Below are 27,061 nucleotides of genomic sequence, written 5' to 3'. Positions count from 1 at the left end.
AGACAAAGTAGAACCAAACTAACCCAAGCTCTCCACTTGCCAGACCTCTTGCTGTTTGACTCCCACTGATGTCTAACCAAAATTAACCACAGACCGCTAATGAGCCAATGAACCCTTGTGCAATGTTGTCAACTGGATACAGTGTGGAAAATTGGGAAAGAAGGAAGGACCAACAGACAGCTGGGGTTAAAAGTAGAAAGGATGATCATGATGGCACTGGGACAGAAGACTGCATATATGTTAGTTTGGAGGAAGAGGTATTTTTTTGCTGTTGTTTTGTTTTTGTTTTTTTTCACATCAAAAGACACAGAATTAGACTACCCCAAGTGAATAAGCTTTCTTCATATTTGGGGGTATGATGGTTAAGAGGTATTAAATGGTTAAGAGAGCTGCTTAAGAACAGTGATTGTTGAGTGTAACCCTTGGACCCACAACTTGTGAACAGTGTACGCCAGTGTAATTCAGTAATTCAGTGGGCAACTTGCTTAACACTTCCAAGTTGAAGTTTCCCCAGTAGTCCTAAATCATTACATTAATGCAGTAATTAAATATGATAATCTATTTAAAGCAGGTAAGATAGATTTGGGATATAGTACACATTAAAAATATTTGCTATTTGTAGTTATCATTTAGTCTTTTAGCACAGTCAGTACAATTCAAAATAAGGAAGGCAGAGGGGATTTTCTATTTATTGTCAGGAGTGCAAACAAGGTGAACCGGACACTTACCTGGCTGCCTGAACCATCTCATTCTTAGACTTATTTCATACACCATTAACCTAAAATTACTCACCTGAAAGTGATTTTCCTGCTCAACTTCATCTTCTCCCATTTTTAAAAGATAATCTTCTTCTAAGCTTCTGACAAATGGCACTTCTTTGTTTCTTATGAAATTACTATTACTAAAATTTTGTATCCAGTGACTTGCTCCTCGAGTGCCTTCAGGCTGGACTACTGCTCATAGATGATCTTTGCTCTAGTTTGTTCCATTCCCCTCTGGGGTTTGCATCTTTTCTGCTTCTTTCTCAATGTGGTCATTATAATCTAGATAATACCCATTAAAGGCAACAAGTCCATTTACCTTCTGGCTTTATGATAGTGTTCTCGTCACCTGGAAAATCCCTCCTGCTCTTTACTTAGCATTTGCTAGGTATTAATTTTGTGTCTAGAGTTGTGCTGGATACTCTGATCTGTAGATGAGAAGGTGGGTCTTTCTTCCAGTGGTTTAGAATGACCAAAGAAACAAACTTCATGTGCATGGTATAACTAGAGAGTAGAGAGCTATGAAACTTTCATGACAGTTTTAAGGGAAGTTATGAAAATAAGGAGGATAATATGGTAAACACAGGCCCACCGAAGGAGGGAGAATAGACAGACATCGCTTTCTGGGAAGCAGCCATCACTACAGCTGGGAAAGGGAGGGGAGACAGTGAAGAAATACTTGTTGGCCAGATGGCTGGCTGGCAACACCACAGCTGGGGGAGTTAGTTTCCTGACGTACTATAGCCCATTTTAACACACTATGCACTTTCTTCTATAGAAACATTTTAAATAACATTTGTTTTCCACATCCTTTATGAAGGGTGATTTAATCCAGAGAGTAGCTGAACCACAGAGCACTAGAGTACATTAATAAGTTACATTTTGTAGGACATTGCAATGTAAAAAGAACTTTTGCTTACCTTACCTTACATCATGCTTACAACCAACCACCCTGTGAAGAAGTTAACCATCCACCTGTATGAGGAATTTATAATTATTTTTCCTTCTCCTTCCTTCCTTCCTTCCTTCCTTCCTTCCTTCCTTCCTTCCTTCCTTCCTTCCTTCCTTTTTTTCTGAGAGAAAGAGAGAGCATGCATGAGTGAGAGGCAAGGTAGGGGAGAGGGAGAGAGAATCCTAAGCAGGCTCCATGCTCAGAACAGAGCTGGACTCGGGTCTCGATCCCATGACCCTGAGACCATGACTGGAGCCCAAATCAAGAGTCAGATGCTTAATGAATTGAGGCACCCAGGTGCCCCTGTTTTTATTTTCAAATGAATAAAACAAAAATGATAGAAATTAAGCAGTTTTTCTAAGGTCACTAATTCCTCCCATGATAACTCCTGGTAGGTTATTACCATGTCCCATTAATCAAAGCCTGTGCTGTGTCATGTTGCCTCATACTTGAAAGTGTAGATTTGTGTGTATGTGTGCCTGTGTCTGTATGTATTGGGAATGTGTTGGGACGGGGTTATTCAATGAAGTATAACCCACCATTCACAACATCATTTCCAGAGGAAAAACATTTCAAATACTAGCAAAACAACTTTGTTCAAAATTATTAGAACATAATCTAGGAGAGGGAGAAGCAGGCTCTCCACTGAGCAGGGAGCCTGGCTGGATGGCAGGACCCTGGGATGGTGTTCTTAGCCGAAGGCAGACACTTCACTGACTGAACCACCCAGGAGTCCCTGGTCTAGTTTGTCTTATCTAAGATTGAGTGTTTGGTCCTAGACAATCAAGCCATGTTTGTCTCAATGATTTTTAAGTCTTCCAAGCCCATGGCTATCTGTCCCTAAAATACTCCACCTCTCTGCTGTGTTCCCTGACCCCTCGGGAAGCTAAGATACTTTCTTTGCTAAGAAATTTCATTAACCGTGAGAAATAAATATTAAAAAGTGTTTTTGAAAAAGATGGACTCTCTTTTGTCCAGATTTCTAAAAACCTTTCAACACGTAGTTGACAGAATGAGCCTGTACTTTTCTTCTTTTGGGAAATGAAAAAATCTAAGAGATGCAAAGTCACCAGGTCTTATTTTCACAAGGCTTTGATTTCCATCACTGCCTCTACCACTTGGCCAACATTTTAGGATGGTTTCAATGTTATATTCTAGTAGGTATTATTTTATTATTTCAAAATTGAAATATGTAAATATGTAAATATGAAAATTGTAAATATGAAAGCAGCAGCACACACACTTAGAAGATGGCATGGGCTGCAAGTTGAGCGGTGACTTCTCTCTAGTCCTTCTTCTCTAGATGAAGAATTAACTAGATGGATTGTTTCGTCTTTCCCCTTACAGTTCACACTTGGTATTGTAATGTCATCTCCCTCCTATTAGCACTTCCTGTTGAGAAACAAAAGTCAAAATAACTTGTCCAAATATGTGAAGTCATTGTCATGGCTGGGATTGAATGCCCAAATTTTCTGATTTCTACCTCCTAGTCCTCAGCTAAATACATGGGACTTGACTCACCTGATCTCTGTTTCTATAAGGCCAATACCAGTACTCATTGAAAGAGTGAGCTGTCATGGACGATAGAGTTCGTCTTTCATGGTCTTCTGCAGGCTCCCATTGTCATCTTTGCAATTCACAGAACACTTCTCGATCCTCTCATTAAAATGATGAGGTTTGTTTACCAGCTAACTTGTGTTAACCTGTCTTTTGTTTGCAATATGGGTTTAGCCTCAAGTGTGCAAATGAAACGTGGAGCTTATTTCCTTCATAGTGAATTTGCTAAGTGTTGACTTACAGTGTTGAGAATAGTTACAGCTCTACTTATGTCCAGGATCTTCAATTCTTCTTAGGTCGTGCCTGAGAGACATTTTGTAGATTGGAAGATTATTCCTTTCCCTCCTACCTAGAGATGATATGTTACGCAATCCCAAGTAAAAGCCTGGCTGCAAAGCCCAGCACCCAAAGGAAGTCAGGGACTTAGAAGGATGGGCAGCTGTCTTCAAATGCAAGATCTGGTGGCTCAAAAAAAGCACACAAAGTACAGAAAGCTTCCAGCCACTGGAGAAACTAGGAAAGCAATAGGTCTAGTTGAAATGGGGAAGTAGAGGCCACCTTTGAATAATATGCTGAGGCAGAGTGAATATGAAAGCATGAAAGAGAGAGACTGGGAAGACTCCAAGAAGACCTGGACATTCTAGAGTAAGTGGCATCACAGACAGAACTCTCTAGAACTTTCTGGAAAGCACTAAAGACTCCAAAGCCTGTGTTTAAGGAGTGAAATGGTTGACTTGGGAGAGAACACTGGGTAAGGGTTGCAAACACTATATCAACTTGTTAAACTTATATCTGTTGAAGTGAGTAGCTGGCTCCCATCTGGAAAACAACTTGTGCTCTAAATGAGAAGAAAGTTGGAATTCTTCACAGGATAAGAGCTGCTATAGAGAAGTAAATAAGGGGTTGACAGGTAAAAAGAATAGAAACTCTCGTGAGAAGTTCTAAATAAATTTTCACTCAGTGGACTCTGGAGCTTTAAAACAAAATCATGCCTTTGACATAGGAATTACACTTCTAGGAATATATCCCCAAAGACAGTCATAAATAATTGAATAAAAAACATTAAACACAAAGATATCAATAAAATGTTTTTATGGTTAAAAATGAGAGCTAGATGAATTCTTAAAAACAGTGAAATCATTAAATGAATAATATATACTATAGAAAATGAAGTCATAATATTCAAACAACTTAAAATACTTTAAGTTGTGCATTATGATACATCAAATGAAAAAATGAAAACTTTGCACTGGCGTAATATTTTATATGTGCACAAAAACATGAAAATATGGACAATGATTTGCTCTTAATGTAATTATAAGTGACATTTATTTCTTAATTATTCTCAAAATTTTCTAAAGACCATGGGAAGTGGTCTGACACAATACATAAAAACTCAAGATCTGCATTTAGCTGTCTGACTTCTCATTTTTACTAGCTTTACAACCTCAGATACTCTACTAGCCATGTGATCTTGGATGTTTTACTTAAAATTCTTGGACCCTCAGTTTCCTCATCTGTGAAAATGGGATAAGAATAATATCTACCTCATAGGGCTGCTTTAAAGATTAGTGAAATAATATAAACTATTAAATGAAATTAATTAAATGAAATAATGTACTGCATGAACAGTCCTAGCAAGTAGTTAACTGTTCAATCAATTTTAGCCATTCGTTACCTTATAAAGAAAAAATACACATGCGTGTGTATGTGTGTGTGTGTGTGAGTGTATACACACCCACTCAAGCATACATATTCAAGTTTTAAAACAATAAAAATAAACACAGCTGATCACATAAAAAGGCAGTTGAGTATTGTTAAAAGCCCACTTTAATCATGCTTGGTTTGCTGAAGACCCAGGGAGGACCCTGACACAGGGTAGGGTCCTCAGGGCAGCGAGTGTAGGCTCTGCCCCAGCAGAGTGTGCTTCTCCCCTGCAACCTTGCTCATCCCTGTTCCTCATGGATCACGTTTGTTTGGTCCTCTCTGGACTGCTCAGTGCTTTGGGATGAACGGGACATGATAGATGTTTTTCTTCTAGAAATAGAGGTCTTTGTACAAACCATTGAAAGTGGGAGGTCTAATGCTCAAATACTTTTTTTTTTTTTTTTAAATAAACATATATTTTTATCCCCAGGGGTACAGGTCTGTGAAACACCAGGTTTACACACTTCACAGCACTCACCAAATCACATACCCTCCCCAATGTCCATAATCCCACCCCCTTCTCCCAAACACCCTCCCCCCAGAAATCCTCAGTTTGTTTTGTGAGATTAAGAGTCACTTATGGTTTGTCTCCCTCCCAATCCCATCTTGTTTCAAATACTTTTTCTTCATTCCATGAGGGCCACAAACTCCATCTTCTCTACAGGCCTGCTGTAGAAAGGGAGAAAATATTAGAACAATTCTTTGAATTCACTTTGAATATTTTTTCCAGTAACCTGCAAGTTATACTAGATCTCTATCTCAACATAAAGAGAGCAAAGGGTAGATGGAAAGAGCCAGCCCTCCAGACAGTAAAACTGCTGGAGACCTGAGCAGGCATCCCAGTTCTCCATTAATGATCTTCGTCCACGGTGTGGTTTAGAAGAAAAATATAGATCAAATTTTAGCTCTGGATTTATTAGAGCTGAGTCAAGCAAATTATTGAGTTTCTGAATGCTAAATTTCTCACCTATAACTTGGGATTATAAATAGTTACTTCAGAGAGTTATGGGAAAGACTAATAAAATATTACTTGGGCTAAGATATGTGAGATAGGGGGCTCCTGGGTGGCCTAGTTGATCAAACGTCTGCCTTCAGCTCAGGTGATGATCCTGGGGTCCTGAGACTGAACCCCATTAGGGCTCCCTGTTCAGTGATGAATTTGCTTCTCCCTCTCTTCCCATCTTGTTCTCTTTCTTTTTCTCTCTTTTAAACAAACAAACAAACAAAAAATCCTAAAAAGAATAAGATATGTGGTATCCAATAAGCATCCATTAAGTAGCAGCTACTACTACAGCAACTAAAGAAGAAAGGAAAGTGTGGAGTTTCCATGATGATAACAATTGCTAACATTTAATATGTGTGAAGCACTAGTGTGAACATTTTATCTACAATAATGCATTTGATCCTCACAACAGCCTTAAGACTTGGGTAATATTATTAATCTATTCAATATTAATTTGTACAATATTATTTCTCTCTGTTTTATATATATGGAGACTACTGAGTATACTGAGTATAAAATGTGGTTATACTGAGTATAAAATGTGGTTTGTAGATACTTTGGAGCTCCTTGCAACTCTGTTAATATCCATATTATAAGACTCTCTCTCTCTAGACTCTGAACTCTCTCTTTAATGACAGATCTCTGTATTCCCACATTTGTTTGGTTTATGGAAATTATACAATAAGTGTATTTTAAAGAGAACCACTCTGCCTCCAAGGATGGAACTTAGTTCTACACTCAGTGCAGTAACTCAGTTCATTTAAGATTTCAGTGGCTACAAAGGAACAGACAAGTTGTCTTCTTCACCTACAATACATATTTTGAGATCAAAGTTTTATATTAATGATCAAGATCATTCATCAGTTGGCATTAAATAACAATTCACAGAGATCATATACTGGGTGTCAGGGATTATACTGCTACTTTGGCTCTCTACTGCCCATTGTGTTTTGGGTACTATCTGCTATTTCCATGAGCCGACCAAATCAACCACAACGTGGTTCAGTCCATTTATCTGGTTTTGCTCAAAGCCTATGTCCACACAATTAATCAACTCACATGTGTAGAAATTTGAACCAGCCTTTAGATGATAGAAATAACCAGGGACCAGGCCACAATCTGAGGAATTTTGTTAAGTGACCACAAATAAGACTGAAGTCAAAGACATTGGGATGGGTACATCACTGAACTGCAAGCAATCCACTAGAATGTGTGCTAGCAAAAGGTCCTGATCTGAAATTCTCCTCTGCATTAGGACATCAAAGGAAGCAAATGGCAAAGAATGTTTACTGTCATCAGAATAAATCTGTTGGAACTCTACAATGTTCTTCAGCGTTGCATTTTTTGAAATGAGTGAATTTCCTTGAGATATTTCAGGGAAGAGTGAGTGGTTAAATGACTTTTGCACAATTTATTTCTTCTCTAATTATACAAATATTTTAAAAAATAGGACTTTTACATAACTTTAAAACATTCATATGTAAGTGGTTTGTGGCTTGGGTATTTAACTTTCTGAGTCATCATTTTATTGGCTTATGGAAATGCTGTGGTTGTTCAGGAATGCGTTTTTATATTCCAACAGCGACATGAAGTAGTTAGAAAAGCCTTTAATTTCCTTTAGACTTTTGTTCTTCGGTGATACAAAACGACCCTCATTTAAAGACGCAGCTACCATGCTAACGGCTGCCAGAAAACATCTCCTTTGGAAGAAACATGCAATCTTTCTTTTAGAGAACGGTTTTGATTATTGTTTGCAAGCCCTGTTAATGTTTACATCACTTTCTTTTTGCCACTGTTTTATGGATCTTACATAACTTTGAAATAAACATTGGTCAAATGTTGATTCTGGTACCATAACAGAAAGATGGAGGGCAGGGAGAACGAGGCTCTATAAAATACGTTACACATTCTGTATCAGAACGCTCCGTAATTAATGTATCCATCTCCTGAGAACTTCAGAGGGAGATGCCAGATAGGTAAGAGTATTATTCACTATAGGCCACCAATTCCACATTCTAAATTGAATGGTCAGAGATAATGGAATGTAGGAAGTCCTGCACATTTTAGCAAAAGACTGTGATATATAGGACATGATTCTAGACAAGTCAAGCTGACTGGTAAGGACATAAATATATAAATAAAGATTGCTATCCTGAATATAAACACCAGTTTCCTGGCAGTCTAAAGATACATAACCAGGGGCGCCTGGGTAGCTCAGTAGGTTAAGCATCTGACACTTGATCTCAGCTCAGGTCTTGATCTCAGGGTCATGGGTTCAAGCCTCACATTGGGCTACACACTGGGCATGGAGCCTACTTAAAAGGCAAATTATTTATTTATTTAAATAAGGTGCCTGGGTGGCTCAGTCGATTAAGCATCGGTCTTAGGCTCAGGTCATGATCTCAGGGTCCTGAGATTGAGTCCCATATTGGGTGGGGAGTCTGCTTCTCCCTCTCTCTCTACCCCTCCCCCTGCTCTCTCTCTAGCTCTCTCCCTCTCTCAAATAAATAAATAAATAAACAATTTAAAAAATTTTTAAGGAATAGATAGATAAAGATACATACCCAACTACTAGTGAATAAAATACTGAGAGGTAAGGCAAAGGTAGGTTAATGACCTACTGTGGAAGGGGAGATGCCTGTATCTACACAATGAATAAAAAAATAGTGTAGGGTCTCAGCCAGACAGATGCATAAAGAGAAGTCATGTATTCTGCAATTTCCTTTTTTGGAAAATAAAATTTCCTTTTTTGGAAAATGTCCATCAGGTCCTTGAGGGATAAACTTGCACTTCCTAAAGCCAAGGGTGATCTGTGGCTTCCCGGGAGTTTTAATGCGCAGTCTCAACCCAACCTGGAGGTAATTGCATCACCTGCCGAGACTTCTGGGGTCAGCATGGATTTTGTAAAGACAGAGTTCACTTGGCTCCATGGTCAGATGAAATCGGGTAATAGAAGAGTCAAGGAAAATAGAATTTCCTCAAAGAAGGACTCCCACAGAACTGCTTGGGCCTCAGAGCTTCCACCCTCCATGTGTTACCTGAGGCGTGCACACCTCTCCACACAGGCAGAGAACGGCAAGACCTGGGTTCTCTGGAGCACTAATGAAGCATGGGTAACGTTGGAGAGGATGCGCATCATTTAACCCTGGCTACGTTTTCAATTAAAATCCCAATTCAGTAACACAATTTATAGTGAAATGGGTAAAAACTTGAGTTCATAATCGTGGGTATCTAAGAAATGAGGAATAGATCTCTATTTTTCTGTAGTTCAGCTCAATTCTTATTTTGAATCTTATCCTACCTGGGTGGTAGACACACAATTGCACTTGGCATTTGGTTCTTTCCTGTTCTGAGGATTGTTTCTAAATTAGGAGTTACACACAGAACAGAAATCATAGGATGTGCTGTAAGTCCTGGCAGGTGGTTTTTCTTTTTTGTAATTCGAGTGCCTGACTTGAACTTTGATCACCCAGCAACCTTCAGTGAGGTGTCCTCTTCAAGGATGGCTGTTTCCAATAAACACGCTGCCCGCTGCAGAACTAGATAAAGGACTGGGCACCTCCCTTTGAGGCCTTATTTTATTTTATTTCATTTTAATTTAATTTAATTTACTTTTATTTTATTTTATTTTATTTGAGAGAAAGAGAGAGAGAGCAGGGTCAGGAGCAAGGCAGAGGGAGAGAGAGAATGTTAAGCAGCCTCTGCACCCAGCAAGGAGCCTGGAGCCAGGCTCCATCTCATGACCCTGAGACCATGACCTGAGCTGGAATCAAGAGCAGGTCGTTTAACCAACTGAGCCACCCAGGCGCCCCAAGTCTCCCTGTTTTAGGTTTCTTGGTTGATTTTGTTAACTGACCATTTGGGCTGCTTGTTTTTTTCTCTTCTCATGCTTTAAATTCCTGATCTTATGTTTAAAATTTACCAATACAGAGTGAGCCTACAAATCCTTAGGCTCTTACCCTTGACCTCAATAAAAATTCCAGTCCCATGTAACTCTGTGTGTGTACGTGTGTGTGTGTGTGTATAATAATATAATGCATCATTTTTGACAAATGTTTGCCAATTTTTGCCATCTACCTAAAGGTTGTGTAAAAGCTATTATGCATAGTAGGATTTACATGATAAATGTGTTATATATAAATGTATCAAAAATTATTATGAATAATATGATTTACATTATAAACGCTAGAGATCAAATTTCATTTATTGGATTGGAAGGCCCTGTTCAGATATAATTGAGTCACCTTATCTGCCGCGTTATCTCCCAAGGGACTAGCAGTATGTTGTGTGACCCCAAGTACACCACAGAGTTTCCAGGACTTATAAGTAATAAAACGTTTATTTTTTTTCCAAAGTTTCTTGATGATTGTTACTGAGGGCATCTTGCAATCATACTAAGAACCATAGAGCTGATCCGGCCACAGCATTAGTCACTGATAGGCTGAGACCAGCACACAACATAAGGTACCCCTCTGCATGTTAATGTTGTCTACTCAGCATCCACAGTTACGCATACATAAGAATAATATAAGGATTCACTGTGTACTTGAGATTTCATTCAATATAAATACATATGATGAGAACAGGCATATACTCTTTGTGTTTCTTCCTCTTCCATCTGAGGGTAGAGCTAGCATGTCCCAGGATTTTTGTCATATTGGTAGGAGGGAGAACTACGAGGGAGGCTTAGAAGGAGATAAAACCCTAGGTTTGTTTTCATTACAACAGTGAACGTATCCAAGGAAAGCCCACTGAACCTCAAAAACTAAAAACGGGAAGGATCAAAGAATTGAGAAGAACGCTATGGGAGCCAGTTCTAAAGGCTTTTTAATAAGGTTGGGACTGACAGAGAGAAGAGATTCAGGGGAAGGGAGTATTAGGAGGGCTTTAGGGAGATGAATGAGTGGAATAGAGAGATTTCTAGGTTTTGCTCTGACGCAGGCCCTGTGATTCTCCTCTGTGCCTCCGTAAGCACATTTTGGTACAAACGAACATGATTCTACAGCTGGAATGTGCCAGCTCGGGGCTGACACTCCAAGACTGGGGCGCTGGCCTTCAGGACCTGGTAAACACATACATGGACAGGGGAAACAGGGCAGAGGAGGAGCTCTGACCTCTCCCACCAGCAGGCCCTGCTTCCCACTTGCAGATTTTGTCCTTCTGGAACTCATGAGGCTAACTGAACTCGGACGGCTCACTCTGGTCTCCGGCTCGGCAGTTCACAGATGAGCTGCCAGCATCCAAGGCCTTGTCCTGGGCTCTGATTTTAGGAGAGTGAAAATGACAACAATTCTTTCAAAGAGGGAGAATGCAAAAAATTTCTTTGTCTATACAAATACTTGTCTTTCTAAGTATTTTATAGATAATAAAACCAGTTATCTGTTATTTAGTTTCTCACTTTAAAGGTCTTCGGTTTGCATTTTTTTGTTCCTATGTTGTCTTCTTTTTTGGAAATAGCAAGTTAGCCCAAAACATTCATCTTCGTTTAATCTCAGGACGGTGGTAGTGTAATCCCTGAGGTTCTGCCCCCCATTTGCTCTAGTTCTCTCTTACGGTACACAAAGTTAACATAGCCCCGGAATTCTGGGATCTGTTTAACACTTGCTCAAGAGTTTACAGCATTTATACATTTTTCCCGAAGGGTCTGACTTCCTCACAGTCCCTGCGGTTGGTTTTGTTTGGAGATTTTTGGCTACAGATTTAAACATCTAAGTGTGGTCTGCCTTTAGAAAACACTGGACTGAGCCAGACACCCTTGATCCCTTTTTATGATCCTACTCAATATGTTGAGAAACCTCCCGTCCTCTCCAGGCAAGTTTTTCCATCTGTAACAGAGTCACCCAGCACTTAACTGTATTCCAGACTAAAGGGAACAGAGTTAGGGGTGCCTGGGTGGCTCAATGGGTTAAACCTCTGCCTTCGGCTCAGGTCATCTCAGGGTCCTGAGATCGAGCCCCACATTGGGCTCTCTGCTCAGCAGGGAGCCTGCTTCCTCCTCTCTCTCTGCCCGCCTCTCTGCTTACTTGTGATCTCCATCTGTCAAATAAAATAAATAAAATCTTTAAAAAAATAAATAAATAAAAGGAGCAGAGTTAATTGACCTGGGAGCCTCTTGGATACTGAAATCAGGGATGCGCCTAATTCCGCCATACTTCCTTGTGTTTGTAATCGAAAGTATTTCTATTAGTTACTTTTATTTTGATGCAGTTGGAAATATGCTTCAACTACAAAAGAAGAAAGAACGACCTTTCATACTTTCATTTAATAACTGAATTCTGATACAGACAAATTAAACTGTAAGTGAGAGAAACAAAATCACTGGAAGTACTGAGTGATATATAAGTTCTTCACACCTCTTTCTGAACCTCATTCTGATCAAGTCAATACTATGTTGCCTTCTAATACCATTGCTTTGGGTAAAGCAATGCATAAATCTACAGGACAGTTCCAAAAGAGAAGAATGGCACCTAGGAGCACTCACAAAGAGACACATAAACCCTTTCTACACTAAGGCTCTGGATATGAAAACGTAAATTGGTAGGAAGAGGAGGAGTGTGGGCAAAAAGGGTTGCATGGGACTGCAAAGCTCATTTTTTGCCATAACTTCACTTTTGGCGTGAGGAGGGGTTGGGGGGTGAGGGAGGCTCGTGTTCGTGTGGTGTTAGCGTGTTGTTAGGAGGCAGTCTGCAATGAAATATAACCATCACGTATTTTCCTTTTAGAGATGGCTTTTAGTTCTGCAGATACTTTTTAAGAAAAAGAAAAATTATTTAACAATTGTGACTGCCGCTTTGCCTGGTGAATTCACAGTAATATGTCCAGGTGTGTACAAAGATGACAAAATGTCTCCCTATTGATTCATCCCAGCTTTCCCAGTCATGTGAGGTCCCCAACTGGAAAAAGAAAAAATTGTGAGGAAAGTGTATATGTTTCTCTACCCTCTCACACACATGAGTGTTTGAGTCCGTTTTCCCCCTCATTTTTATTTACCAGTATATTAAAAAATTGGGATTTATATCCCCAAATATTTATCTTTTATAATTATCACGCAATATGTTAGGAAATGCATGGAAGAAATTGATGGTTCAGAGCAAGAGAAATGAGAGCTAGTGCAGAGTTATCTGAAGGATGGGATTAATTACAAGGAGGTATTTTTTTTTTCTCAAAGATTTTATTTATTTATTTGACAGAGCTCACAAGTAGACAGAGAAAGAGGAGGGAAGCAGGTTCCCTGCTGAGCAGAGAGCCCGATGCAGGGGCAGGACTCGATCCCAGGACCCTGGGATCATGACCTGAGCTGAAAGCAGAGGTTTCAACCCACTGAGCCACCCAGGCGCCCCTACAAGGAGGTTTTTGATATAAAGTAAAAGGTTGTAAAAAAAAAAAAATATTTCCTACACTGAGGAGTACATACCTTTAAAGTTAAAAGGATGATTTAACCACCAGTTCTTATAAATTTTACACCTCAATAGCTTTTGGATCCATGCCAGTCACTCGAGCTGCCTTGTCCCTGCCCATATATCTGTCACCTGGAATATTATTAAAAGCCACCTTGGAAGTTATCCTCAGCTATTCTTTTTTCCTCACGTTCCATATCCAATACAGCAGGATATCTTGGTTCACTTTCAAAGTTTAATCAAGTGCACTGTCACCCTCTGGTCTGGGCCGCGGTCTTCAGCCGCCTGCATGACTGCAGTGACCGCTTCCCTGATACCCTTAAGCTCACCCACGTCTACTCTTGATGCCCTTCCAGTAAGGTCCTTTCAGAACGCACCAGACCAGGACTCTCCTCTGTTTAAATCCACCATTAGCTCCCCTCTGTCGGAGTTAACACCCAAGTCCCTGGAGATGAGTCAGGAGGTTTTGCATGTTGTGTCTTTTGCTCTTTCTCTGACGGCATTTCCTACCATTTTCCCCCTTGCTCGCTCACTCAGCCACGCAGGGCTCCATACTCTTCCTTTAACCTAAAGCCGCCACACTTCTGTTTTGCGAATATTTATTCTGCCTGGAATTTTCTCCCACCAGATATCTGCTTGGCTTAATCCCTCACTTCCTTGAGATCTTTGTTCACACCTTCCCTTCCCCAGGAGGACAACTTCCTGAGCTAGCTACTTTGTTTTTGCAACAAATCCCTCTCCGTTTTTAAGCACTTCCTCACCTTCCTATGTAAGCAGTTCCTCCAGGCTCCCTCCATACTGTTTCTTCAGCTGCTCTCAAGCTCATCAAAGTGCCACGCATCTGTGTAATTCAGTGTGTGGATCCTGTTGGCCACAAAGGATGACATGGGAGGGGAGATGCCCAACATCCACCCTTCCACTGGCACCTCAAGGCCGCAGCTGCCAGTCACAAAGCGTCATCATCCCGAATTTCAGATACGCACAGCACCTGCATAAACTCCTTAAGACTCCATTACTTTCTGGATTCCATTTGTTGTTGCAAATGTTTTATTAAATTAATTTAAAAGTAAGCACATTCATTTATATCCTCTTGATATTGTGTGGGTTCCTGGCATCTTGGATCATACACCCTTGCACATTCGAAGCCCCAGATTTGGGTATAGTTTCCAGCACTTATTGGGTGTTTAACAAATATTTGATCAAGAAAAGGAGAGAAGGGCTATCTTATCCATTCTATCAACAATTCAGATAAAAAAAAAAAAGGGAATGCTTCACTCTGCAGATCCTGTGGCCAGTGCCTGACAAGTTGCTGGTATATTACAAGTGCAACTAAAGTAAAGTTAAAGAGTTTTTCACAATCTGCTCGTTCTGAGATAGAAGCAGTAGGATTTTTTTTGTGTGGTGTATTGTCTTTTCAATATTCCCTTTGACAACACAATAAACCATTTAAAAAATTATGAGAAAGCATACTTGATGTTACTCCTGTCCAAACCCAAATTTTCGTGTTTCAAGAAAACTGTTTTATAAAGTGTAATGCTAAATTGAATTTTCCTCATTGAATCAGTACAAAGTAAGTGGTGGTCAAGAAATAATGCATAAATATGAAATGAAAACCACAAAACCAACAGATGAATTCTGAACAGGCAGTACAAAATCCGAGAATTATGCTTACCATGTTTATATGAGTCAGTGACTACCAAAACATTGATGCACTTTTATGCAAACTAAAAAAAATTTAAATAAATTAATATCTAGACTGGGCTTTAGAAATAACTCCACTTATAACTATAAGAAAAAAGCAAAGTTTAGGATTGTAATTGACTCTGGAAACAGAAACAGAAGAGTGGAGGAACATAGATAAATTTGATTATACTGATAAAGCTCTAGATCCAATACCCATGAGGTGTAATCATGAAAATCTGTTTTGATTATGCTTTTTATTGTGCTTTAAACCTTATATCTTTAGTAAATGGTTTTGTTTTGCATGTATTGATTATTACATAATAAAATAGTACATAGTCAATATTTTGAAAACTAGTGGTCTAGTATATTAAGTCTTTGGTTTTCTCATATGTTAAATGGGGACAATAATCCTCATTAGATTGTCTTTAAAATTATATGAAATAATATATTAAAAATCTGCAATGTGGTACCTGGCACATATGTATATATTATTAACCCTGCATGTATGTATATAAGTGATTTATGTTAATCTTTGTTCCAATTTTTAGCTTTTAAAAGTGTAACTTAGGGGAGGCCTGGGTGGCTCAGTTAGTTATACCTCTGCCTTTGGCTCAGATCATGATCCCAGGGCCCTGAGATCAAGTCACGCATCGGGCTCCCTGCTCAGCGGGGAGCTTGCTTCTCCCTCTGCCTGCCTCTCTCCCGCTTGTGTTCTCTCTCTCTTGTTAATAAACAAATAAAATCTTTTTTAAAAAGTGCAGTTTAGTTTTTGGTAAGTTTCAAAACATCATATAAAATAAACATTGCATTTGAATCCATCTTGAAATGTTTTAGACATATAACTACTTGATGAAAGTGACTACATCAGTAATATATTTATCTTAGAAAATAAAGACTAAACAGCCTTCTCTAAAATGCGGGAAAAATATCAAAATATGCTCTGCATCTAGTGTTACTGCTGTCCTGATGGCTAGCTGCAAAAGTCCTTGCCACAAATTAACTGACAATTGAATATTAACAATTCATGTAAAACATTAAGCTGGAAATTTTGGACATAAGATGAATCACGTTTGATTATGAATTGTGATGTAGTCACACAACAATTAGACTGTCTACCTTCTTACTTACAGGACATTTGCAGGAAAGACTTTCTAGAGTAAGTTCTACAATTCTGTCTTATTTCTGCATCTGTTCCTGAGATAAAAATCAAATATGTAATAGAGTGGACACAATCAAATCTAGTCTCTCTCATTTACTTTGAAAAGTCTGTGAATTCACTCAAAATATAATTTGCTATATTTTAACCAAAATATATACTCAGATAAATAAGCTAAAAATAAAAACAAAACAAAACAAAATCAAATAAATAAACAAACAAATAAACGAGAGAAAAATATACATATACTCAGACCATCCAGTTGAGTTCTAGGCTACACTCTTTCAAACGATGTTGGGCTCTCCTCCCTTCTGACCCACTTCTCCCTCTGCAAAAACAAGGAAGATATTGCTCCTTTTAGGGCTGGTTTTGAGGCTCAGTTCAGAATCCATTGAGAAAAGTCAGCATGGATATGTTTAGGTCTTTCCATTGAAGATGAAATTAAGCATTGTCATCATCCCATGATATTGTGAGTAAAAGCAGTGATGTTAATGAAAGTCATTATTATGTCCTTACCACATATCCCAGGCAAGATGTTCAGCACTTTACGTATGATCTCATTGAATTCTCACAAAAACCTTCCTTCATTAAGCAAGTATGATTATCTGGAAATGACTTATCCAAGTTACACTGCTATTACGTTAAACTAGAATACCAGACTTCTGACTCTAGCCCTAAGACTCTTAACTGCTAATACTACAATATGGTGGTTCTTAGATGCTCTGTTTCATCATATTAATTCTTTTACCATTTATTCAAATATTATGTGTCAGTTGTAATCAATCAACAAGAATTCTTCTAGCATTACATTACATAGCCTGGAAAGACTTTTTCATTGTCTGAAAGGAAATTTTTGAGGCTCCATCTGAAGACTTCAAGGATTCTGAGATAAGAGGAAGAAATAATGAATTAGTCATGATGGGACAAAAGCTTTAATCTGACAGGATCTTTCGACAGGATCTTTCCTGACAGGATCTTTGAGATTGTATAATCTGCAGTTTTGCTCTGTGTTTCAGGTGTAAGAAGAGGAGGAAAAGGTTCTGAAACTGCTTTGTAAGTGCTCAGGTAAAGCCAAAAAATGATTAATTGTTAACTAACCCAATTTCTAAAAGCGAGAAAGAGTAGAGATCAGAGATCTTTCTCAGCCTAGCACGCTAGGCCATGTACTATTTGAAAAGTTCAACATCAATAGGATGATTTATTGACCTCCTTCATTCAAACGAGTCTTGAAGAAAAATATCTTTCTTGCCCATTACAAACATATGACGCTTGCTTTTCTCTCTTCTAGCCCAAAGCACGCTGATTATTAAATGGACCATCTGCACTTTGGATTATTATCACCATGGATTTTTGCTGCAGAATCTCCTTGTTGTTTGATTTATTTTCCATGAGTGCAGGGCCATGAAGGCTGTGGGTGTGGGGCCACCTGGTGACAGATGAAGAGAAGTCCTGGAAACTGAACACTGAGATTAGAATTTGGGTTTCCATTTCTAAACTGTTCATTTTCAACCAACACCTTCTGCAAAAGGGTATATCCTGTGGCAATAACTGGTTTCTGCTCATGAAGGGATGGTTACTATTATTACCATATACCCAGTTACATTGCTGGCCTGTTTCTACGTGCCAGCCACTGCCATAAGCAGTCTGCACATATTCTATCATTTAATGCTCAGAGAGATTCTAGTAAGTGCTATCACATCACGATTCTACAGACGAGGCAACTGAGACTTAGAAAAAATAAGTAATTCATTTAATTAATGAAGAGAGTAAGCGTGATCTGAGGAAGACTCAAAATATTCTGCTTGAAAATGTGGAAAGAAATGTCGTTCTATATGAAAGTGCAAAATTACATGAAAATAATAAGAAGTAAGTCAACATATCTACCTTTTTGTAACATTTTAAAGCTTCAAATTGCAATTTTCTTTAAAGATTTTATTTATTTATTTGACACAGAAAGAAAGAGAGCCCAAGCAGGGACAGAGGGGGTAACAGACTCCCCATTGAGCAGGAGCCCAACTCGGGACTGATTCCAGGAGCCTGAGATCATGACCTGAGCCGAAAGCAGATGCTTAACTGACGGAGCCTCCCAGGCGCCCCTCAAATTGCATCTTATTAGTGTATTTTGGATTAGAGACTGTTTTTATAAAAATACAAAGGATTAGGAAAACATTAAAAATGTTCAAAGAACCATAAGAACTGATAATATGAATAAATCCAATAGTATAGAAATTTAAAAAGCACAAATATATTACATTCCCCATACCCCTAGCCCTATGATCTTATTTTTTACCTTTATCTATGTTGTGTTACAAGAGGGTGTGTGTATATGTGTGTGTGCATGTGTGTGTGTGAAAGCAAAAAAACATATTTTGTGGCTAAAATGAATACTAAGTGCCCTTGGATTCTATTTTCAGTGTGCTGAAATGATTAGTGAATCATGTGCTCTGTTTCTGTATTTCTATAGACATCCCTTCAGGGATTTCAGTCATTACTTTCCCCTTATGTCGTTATCTGTATTTCCTGTCTCCAGCGATAGCAGCAGACATGGAGCTCCCCTGCCCAGATGCCACTTCAAGGAAGAACTTGCTGTTTCAGCTGCGGACACTTGCCGTGACCAAAGTCAGACCCTCGCTGGAGAACACTGCCTCCAGTGGCTCAGGGAGGGTATAAAGATGGATCATTTCAGCTCTAGGTGGGGGGACAGTATTTGCTTAGGGAGGGGATAGGGGCTTAGCATGCTGGGTTGTTTAAGTCTTAAATAGGGTCTGCATCGCAATGCACCTATTCTTTTCAGCCCCATCCTGTTGCCTTTCCCTTCTTTTCATAAGTTTTGATCCTTCACATGTCTTCAAATTCAAAATCGTTTCACAATCTGCTTCCTATTTGTGTATGTGTGAGTGTGCGTGTGTGTGGTCACAAAACACATAAAATCTATTACCTTAACCATGTCTAAGTGGACAGCACAATAGTGTTAACTGTATGCACTTTGTTGTACACCAGATCTCTAGACCCTTTTCATCAGCATCTGTTTCTTGAGAAGCCAATCCGTGACAACACTTTAATGGTCTAAATCCAGATGTTTTGGCATGCGGCTCTCATTTCTGGTCATAGCCTGGAAGGTCTGCCACATGAAAATGCGGTGGTGAGAAACATGGCGGACAACATATACTGCAGAGTTCTTGCAATGATCACATCCTTTTCTGTGGCATCTGTGAGAATGCCCCATACAAATTGAAGATTGGAGTGTTTCTTTTTCTAGCCCACATGAGAAATAGATAGGAACTGGAAGGCTTTGTCCTGGGAACCTCTAAGCAGCTTGCTAAAGGTTTTTGCTTGTTTATGTTTTTTGTTTTTGTTTTTAATTAGAGAGAGGCCAAAAGCAACGTGGCAGCTACCAAAGTTTTTGACTTAAATCTTTCCTGAAGTCTTGAGCATGATATTTGGAGTTTTGGAGTAAATTATATTTATTCCAAAGTGAGGTCACATCAAAACTCCATGCTTTGGTATCTGTATCTCTAAAATGGTGAGTTTGGGCTATTATAATCATTTCAATTTCAGTGTGGTAATTTAAAGATGCTGAAAAATTTTTTGCTACTCCTTCTTGAAAAGAGGAATCTAATCCCCATCCTCTTGATTCTGAGTCGATAGTAGTGACTTGCTTAACAACTAGGATGAGACACAAGAAATGTGGCATGAATTCTGAGCTAGATCAGACAAAGCCTGAGGCTGCACCTTAATCTCTAGGACCATTCTCTGTCGGAGCCTCTGTGCAAACCAGCATTTTTGGAGGGAACAGATCAGCACTTTTCTGAGCAGCAGGATTGGAGGGAGAAATTACAAAGGAACAGGAGGAAACTTTTGAGGGTAATGGATATACACATATATATATATATATATATATATATATTCATTATCTTGACTCTGACGATGGCTTCAGAGATGAATACATATATCAATGTTCATCAGATTATAAATTTTAAATATGCAAAGTTCTTGTAGGGAAATTATACCTTAATAAAGATATAAAATGAGAGACATTGGTGAGCTCAGAGAATTTCCCTAGGAACCAGAAAGTTGGACCCAGTAGATCCAATAGCAGGGGGAGGGGGCACCTGAATTTCACAGTAGAATCAGGCTGACAAAGGTAACGCAATTATCCCTCGTTGGACGGCAACACCACAAATTGTGTAATTGACCTCTGGACTCCTGAAAAGTGGTTACTTTTATGAGAGTGTTTTTTTTGGTACTGCCTCTGACAAGGGATGCCTCTGCGCTCACCCATTGCCAGGTTAATTCAGCTCTTCCAAGTGAGTCTCACCACAGACCACCTTGTTTGTTGGTACTGAACCCTACTGGGACCTCTTAGATAAGTCCAGAAGCATCTATTTAATTTCATAAAAGCCTTATTGAGCAAGTAAAAGTGGTTTTCTCCTTATCTTCAGCTCTTAGAACCTGGCAATATCATCTCACCAGCCAACCATGATACCCTGGCTTCAAAGAAAGCTGAACCAGTCATGAGAAAGCATGGAAGTTAAATATTTATCAGCCTGAGTTGATCAATAAGAGTAGGGAAACCCACAGGCAACCACATTTTTTTTTTCAGGACTTTTTGCACTATGACAATCTGAAAGACGCTCTGATAATAAGTAGAATAACTGTACTGGCCAATGTTCTTTAATAGGTGTTCTTAGACTATCGGTTTCTAACAAAACAAGCCTCTAAGGTTATTGGCCTTGCATTACTCAGTGTTATGGTTTCTTGCTTCCTTTGTACATATCAAGTGTCCTTTTTATCCAAACAATATGCCTTGACTCTAGCACAAAGCTTCTCCTCTAATTTGTCCTTCTATTTCTCAGGTACTTAGGTTTCCCCTAAATAAAAGCTGTTTTGAATCCTACTCATGGGGCTTTCTATAAGGATGACCAGAAGAGAAAAAGAGTGCGCTTTATTTTCTTTTCTCCCTATCTTTATCTTCTATTGAGATAATGAATTCTCACTGGTCTACTGTGGCACTATATGTCAGGACTTTTAAAAAAAAATAGGAATATTCTTAGCTAATGCTCTTTCTTCCTGCCCTATTAGTCACACGACCAGAGTTACCAGCTCCATCCTAGTCTTTCTGAAAAAAGACGATTCTCTTAACTCACTGATTTGTTCATTCATTCATTCATGCTTGGGTCCAAGATCATCGTCAAGTTGCTGGGACGAACCATGCTGACCAGGTTCAATCAGGTTATCTTTTGCTTGCGCATATGCCTGGCTTCTTTTCTACCCTTTTGCTACTCAGATAAACTTTAGTAAGTTATTAAGCTTCTTTGAGCATCAGTTTCCTTATTGACAAGATGAGGATACCAACTACTTTGTGACGTTATTGTCAATAGTTAGTAAGATGTAAACTATATGACACAAATTAGACATACAATAAAAGTGGGTTAATTTATCCTAGATCGTGTAGTCAGAGGATTTCCTCTGCTTCATTTAGGTAAATTTCATTTCCTTATCCAACTGATTAAATCATCAGTTGTATTTTTCTCCCTCCTTCCACTGAAAGCCTAGGAAGTCTAGTCTTGCTGTACACAACCACTGGTTGATGGGCAGTCAAAAGTCAGGCTCAGCAACAAGTACCTAAACGGTAAAGCACTAATGCTGAGGACTTGAGAAAGAAAAAATCCCAAACTAAGAGACTCAAATACATAAATCTTCCCTGAATTGGTTCTGTTCTGTATTTTGAAAACAAAGGTATAAAAGGTGTAAAAAATTCCATAGAAAATTTTCAACTTTCTAAGTCAAAATGTGATGGGTAAAATAAAAACCTTCTAGGAAAGTTTACATCTGCATGTTAAGAGACAAGGGAAGGCAGAGGAAAGGCAGGCTAGGAGGGAGCGAGGAAGGGAAGAAGAGGAGAGAATGGAGCAAGTCTGTGGAATTCCCAACTGCCAAAATGGTAGAGATAAAAGAATCCATCCTCAGAGCATCCGAAGAAGCATCTTTTTAATTAATTTATTTTTTAAAAGATTTTGTTTATGTATTTGACAGACAGATCACAAGTAGGCAGAGAGGCAGGCAGAGAGGGGGAAGCAGGCTCCCTGTCGAGCAGAGAGCCCGATGCAGGACTCGATCCCAGGACCCGGGGACCACGACCTGAGCTGAAGGCAGAGGCTGTAACCCACTGAGCCACCCAGGCGCCCCAGAAGCATCTATTTTAAAGTTAAATAAATAAAACCTGGTGTTGACCAAACATTTCATTTAAATAAAATAATGACAGCCTATGGTACGTAATAAATAATTTTGACCAACCAACAGTGGCACTGGGTACATTGTCAAGTGAATCCTTGCATTTTGTTTTTCAGATGTAATAATAAAGCCACAACAGGGATGCTTCTCTAGCATAAAAGCCTCATGGTTAAGCTGTAATTGAGAAAAGGTGAAAGGCAGGCTAAGCAGAGTACCAGGAAAGATGAGAGTAGTAGCAACAGAGCTCTGTAATAGAACATCAGTGAGTCTAAAACAAATAAGAACATTCTACCAGACCCTCATATTATTGTCTTAATATTTTTTTTCTTTGTAATTTGGTTATATTCAACATTTGGTTAATCTATTTATTACCAATATATGTATATTATATTATATTTGAACTAAATTACATTGGAAAGTAGTCTTTTATACGACTATTGAAAAGCTTTAAGCATCTTACGTGGCCTCACAACTCGGTGTGATAGGAAGTGGCATATTTTTACCTCGCTTTCAAAATTCAAGACACTAAACCCACTGGTTCCTTTTCAGCCCCGCAGAGTACTCCCAGCTCTTGCTTTCGTTAGGGTCTTCCTAAGAGCTGTCACTCAGAGACAGATTCAAGTGTAAATAGTTTATTTTGAAAGTGATCCCTATGAGCACAGGAGGGATAGAGGGAAGGAAAGAGAAAGCACTTGGTCAAATGTTAGTTGTCAAACAAGTTATTGCTGTGAATTAACTGGAACTTCACTGGATCCATGTGAAACACGGCCATTGGGGTTATCCCACCTGAGGGGCAAGGGAGCTGGGGTATATACGCTACTCTAGCAGGTCATTAGTTAGAGACTGCAGAAAGCATCCATTTTCCAGTATTTCCAGCCCTTGCTCTGCTGGTTTACTGGGCTCCAGTGGCCAGAGAAAGCCTCCTGAAGACGAACTACAGTGCAGGATGCAATAGTGAAGAGGAGACAATGTGGGGGAGGGGGAGGGGGACCTGTCAACATGGCCAGAGCTCTGACTTCATTTATTTGAAGTTTCATTAGCAGGATCACTAAGAAACTTGGGGAAATCATGGAGGAATTATCCTATACTTTTGGTATCTTTGATTTTTCTCATCCCTAAAATCAATTAAAAACAAACAATGGATTAAGAAAGGGTAAAGAGGGCACCTGGGTGGCTCAGTGGGTTAAGCCACTGCCTTCAGCTTAGGTCATGGTCTCAGGGTCCTGGGATCAAGTCCCACATCTGGCTCTCTGCTCTGCAGGGAACCTGCTTCCTCCTCTCTCTCTGCCTGCCTCTGCGTACTTGTGATCTCTGTCTGTCAAATAAATAAATAAAACCTTAAAAAAAAAAAAGGGAAAAAGAACTTTCTGTTGTGTTTTTTTTTTCCAGAGACATTAATACTCTTAGATTTACTGCTTTGCTCTACATTTTCAGTTATCAAAAAAGGCAAAACTGCTATTGCTATTCTTTTTTTACCACTGAAGAGGCAAAGACATGAATGAAACCTTTTAAGGAGCAGGAAAAAAGTCTTAGTGCAATTCCAGCAAGTGATTGAGCTGACATCTGAAACCTCTTTTTAGTTGCATGAGAAATGAAGAATTTTAATTGAGAAAAATCAACTCACCTCCTCAAAACTATCTAGAAACTTCTGGATCCATTTCCACTGTAGAGCCAGCTAGAGGTCTCTTCAAGAATAAGCTTCACACTAAAATAATGAGATTTTTGAGATGAATTATTTCTCTGCTTTTAGATAGTCCTTTGCCATGATCCTTTGGGGTTCCCTGGTGAACCCAAATGATCCCAACAGGATTTCTTCACCATTTTCCAGAAGCCATGGGCATCTCACTTATATTGCCAAAGGCCGTTGGACCCAGTCGTCATGGTGAAAGGAACTCCCAGGTTATGTGGAGTCAGATTGCTGGGGGCCAGCCAACATGTGCCTGGGGCTGCTGCAATCACACTAGCTCTGATTCAAATTTAATTCTTATTTCAGAAACTTTCTCCTGCTTCTCTAATTATTTTAACTCTGCAAAATGGATGTTAGCCTGCTCTCCAAACTGTGTCTTGGAGTTTGTTTCTATGAAAAAATGAAACCTTCACTCTAGAATTCAGAAGCAGAGGGTCACAATAGCTAAAACAAAACTGATGTCTTTAGCATGTAACCTTTCATGGGGACAGACATTTTTTTTTTCCTTACTGTTTTGTTTACCATGAATACCCAGCACCTAGGCATTCTACATTTGCAGAAGCATAATAACAGACATTTTTAAAAGCATTTACATGATTTCCCAAAGCACATACCCTCCCCAATGTCCATAATCCCACCCCCTTCTCCCAATTTTTATAACATGAATTATTCTGAATCTTTCTTAATTCTTCGATACATTTGGGATGGAAAGAAGTAGACTGTGTCCTCATACACTGGCTTTGAGATGTTACACTCACACTTGGTCCAATGGAAACAAGTGGAAACAGTAAGGGTATAGGGACTGGTTTCATCAAAGACGCAGCTCTGTTAGATACCCTTTAAAATCCAATGTGATGATATTGGGGACCATGGAAAATGTCTTAATTTTAAGAAAGAGTTTGCAGCAAATAAAGACCTAATTTTTGGCCAGCCCTTCATATCAATCTTTTTTAAGAAAAGTGACTCATTCTCTCTGACTCTTTTAAATACATTTCTATATAAAAACTAATATTTGTAGTTTTTAAAATAAACCTGGAAGCTCCATATGGCATTTTTTCCTTCTATTTGATTTTGCAGAATCTTCTGGAATACCATAACACTCTTTATAGGAGGTAAGCTATGTCTCATCAATAAAGAAGTCACCTTCAGAAAAAATTAATAGAAACATGCAACTATTTCACAGTGATATCATATATATATATATATATATATATACACACACACACACAAATATATATATATATGTATATATATATATATATTAATTGATGCAAATAAAAGAAAAAGAACAAATTAGAAACCACAGGCTAAAAATACAGTATTATTGGCATGCCTGGGTGGCTTAGTTGATTAAGCATCTGCCTTCAGCTCAGGTCATGATCTCAGGACCCTGAGATCTGATTGAGTCCTACATCGAGCTTCTTGATCAACAAAGAACATGCTTCTCCCTCTTCCTGCTGCTTCCCCCCACTTGTGCACTCTCTCTCTCTCTCTTTCTGGAAAATAATTATAAATAAAATTTAAAATATATATATATAAAATATTTTTTATAGAGCAGGATTTTATAAAGCAGGATCTCAGGAGGGTCTAGGAAGCATCATGGGTCTTCAAAGCCAGCAGGAGATGACAATTTTCTGAGCCTTTGTTAACAGAACCCTGAGTAAAAATATATGGGTTCAATATCTGGTTCAATATTAAGAGACAATTTTTATGAACTATGGCTCTCTAATTATATGTGGATATAGATACACATAGTGAGACATGGGCCTATAAAATTCAGCTAATATTCAGACATATAAATATATTTCTTATAGAGCAAGATCTGATTTTTAGCAACCAGATGTCTACATCAATTCAAATCTTACTTTCCTTAGAGGTCTAGAGATAGAGACTAAAAAATTCCAAAATCTAATTCATATCAGGGCCAGCTGACTTATGCATTAGGTACAGTAGACACAGTGCGTAGCCCCCACAATAAATTTGTGACCCATAAAAATGTTCAGTTTCTTTTAAGATGAAAATAAAGAAGATTTAGAGTTAGACTTGCTATTTTCCCACAAAAGAGAAAGATGCCTAAAACAAAAGAAAAAGTTGAAGTACTTCAAGTTATGTCAAAGATAATTTTTACTATTGAGATGATTAGGATGGGAAAGCCCCATAAAGGTAAGAGTGTCCAGGGCCCATGCAAGTCCTTTGGCAACCCTGTCAACATTCAACAAATGCAAAGAGAGATTTGTTTGTTTGTTTGAGTACAATTAACATTTGTTATCAAAGCATCAGACAAGGGAAAACTCTGTTGATCAGAAGGTGTGCCTACCTTCACGCAGTGCAACAGAAAGCAAGAAACTGCCAAGAGAGCAATAGAGCAATGGTCAGCTTGGAAGTTATATTTACACTGGATCTCTGCCTCCAGCTCCCCACGGCCCCTAGACTCTGTATACTTAGCTGTCTCTGAGGACTTGGGCTGGCTGAAGTGGCTTTTTATATTATTGCAACACTAACCATGTGGGGGCCTTCATCCTTGTACTATGTTACTGGAAATGACACCAAACCCAATACGCCCCCCTGCCCTTTGAAACGAACCCTGAGAGAAACAAACACTCTTAGGACTCTTAACAGGTTTTCAGCATGCTTAAATATTAACCTGAGTTCGTATAAAAACTACTTGTTTAATGTGTGTGTCTTATTCTGTTTGGGCTACTATAACAGAAACAGCATGGACCAGGTGGCTTGAACAATAAACATTTATTTCTCAGAGTTCTGGAGCCTGAGAAGTCCAAGAGTAAAACACTGGTAGATCGTGTCTGATGAGAAAGTCCGCCTGGTGTAGAAGGCCGCCTTCTTGCTGTGTCCTCACATGATAGAAGGTGCAAGAGGGCTCTCTGTGGTCTCTCTCTCTCTATCTCTCTCTTTTTTTTAAAAAA

The 27,061-nt window shown here is 38.9% G+C and overlaps 1 long non-coding RNA gene across 1 annotated transcript; it reads right to left on the bottom strand.

The window, feature by feature from the left end:
* Nucleotides 1-5,588: 5,588 nt before the first annotated feature.
* On the bottom strand, nucleotides 5,589-26,590 carry LOC309863416. The gene is made up of 5 exons (XR_014311021.1): nucleotides 26,455-26,590; nucleotides 24,075-24,155; nucleotides 16,472-16,538; nucleotides 14,139-14,241; nucleotides 5,589-5,646 (listed from the first exon to the last, which is right to left on the bottom strand). It is a non-coding gene; the product is annotated as an uncharacterized lncRNA (long non-coding RNA).
* Nucleotides 26,591-27,061: the final 471 nt, after the last annotated feature.

This window comes from Mustela nivalis, assembly GCF_964662115.1.
Source record: "Mustela nivalis genome assembly, chromosome: 4".
Taxonomy (NCBI): Eukaryota; Metazoa; Chordata; class Mammalia; order Carnivora; family Mustelidae; genus Mustela; species Mustela nivalis.
The sequence above is the reverse complement of the archived record's forward strand: the minus strand, read 5'-3'. Positions and strand labels throughout refer to the sequence as shown.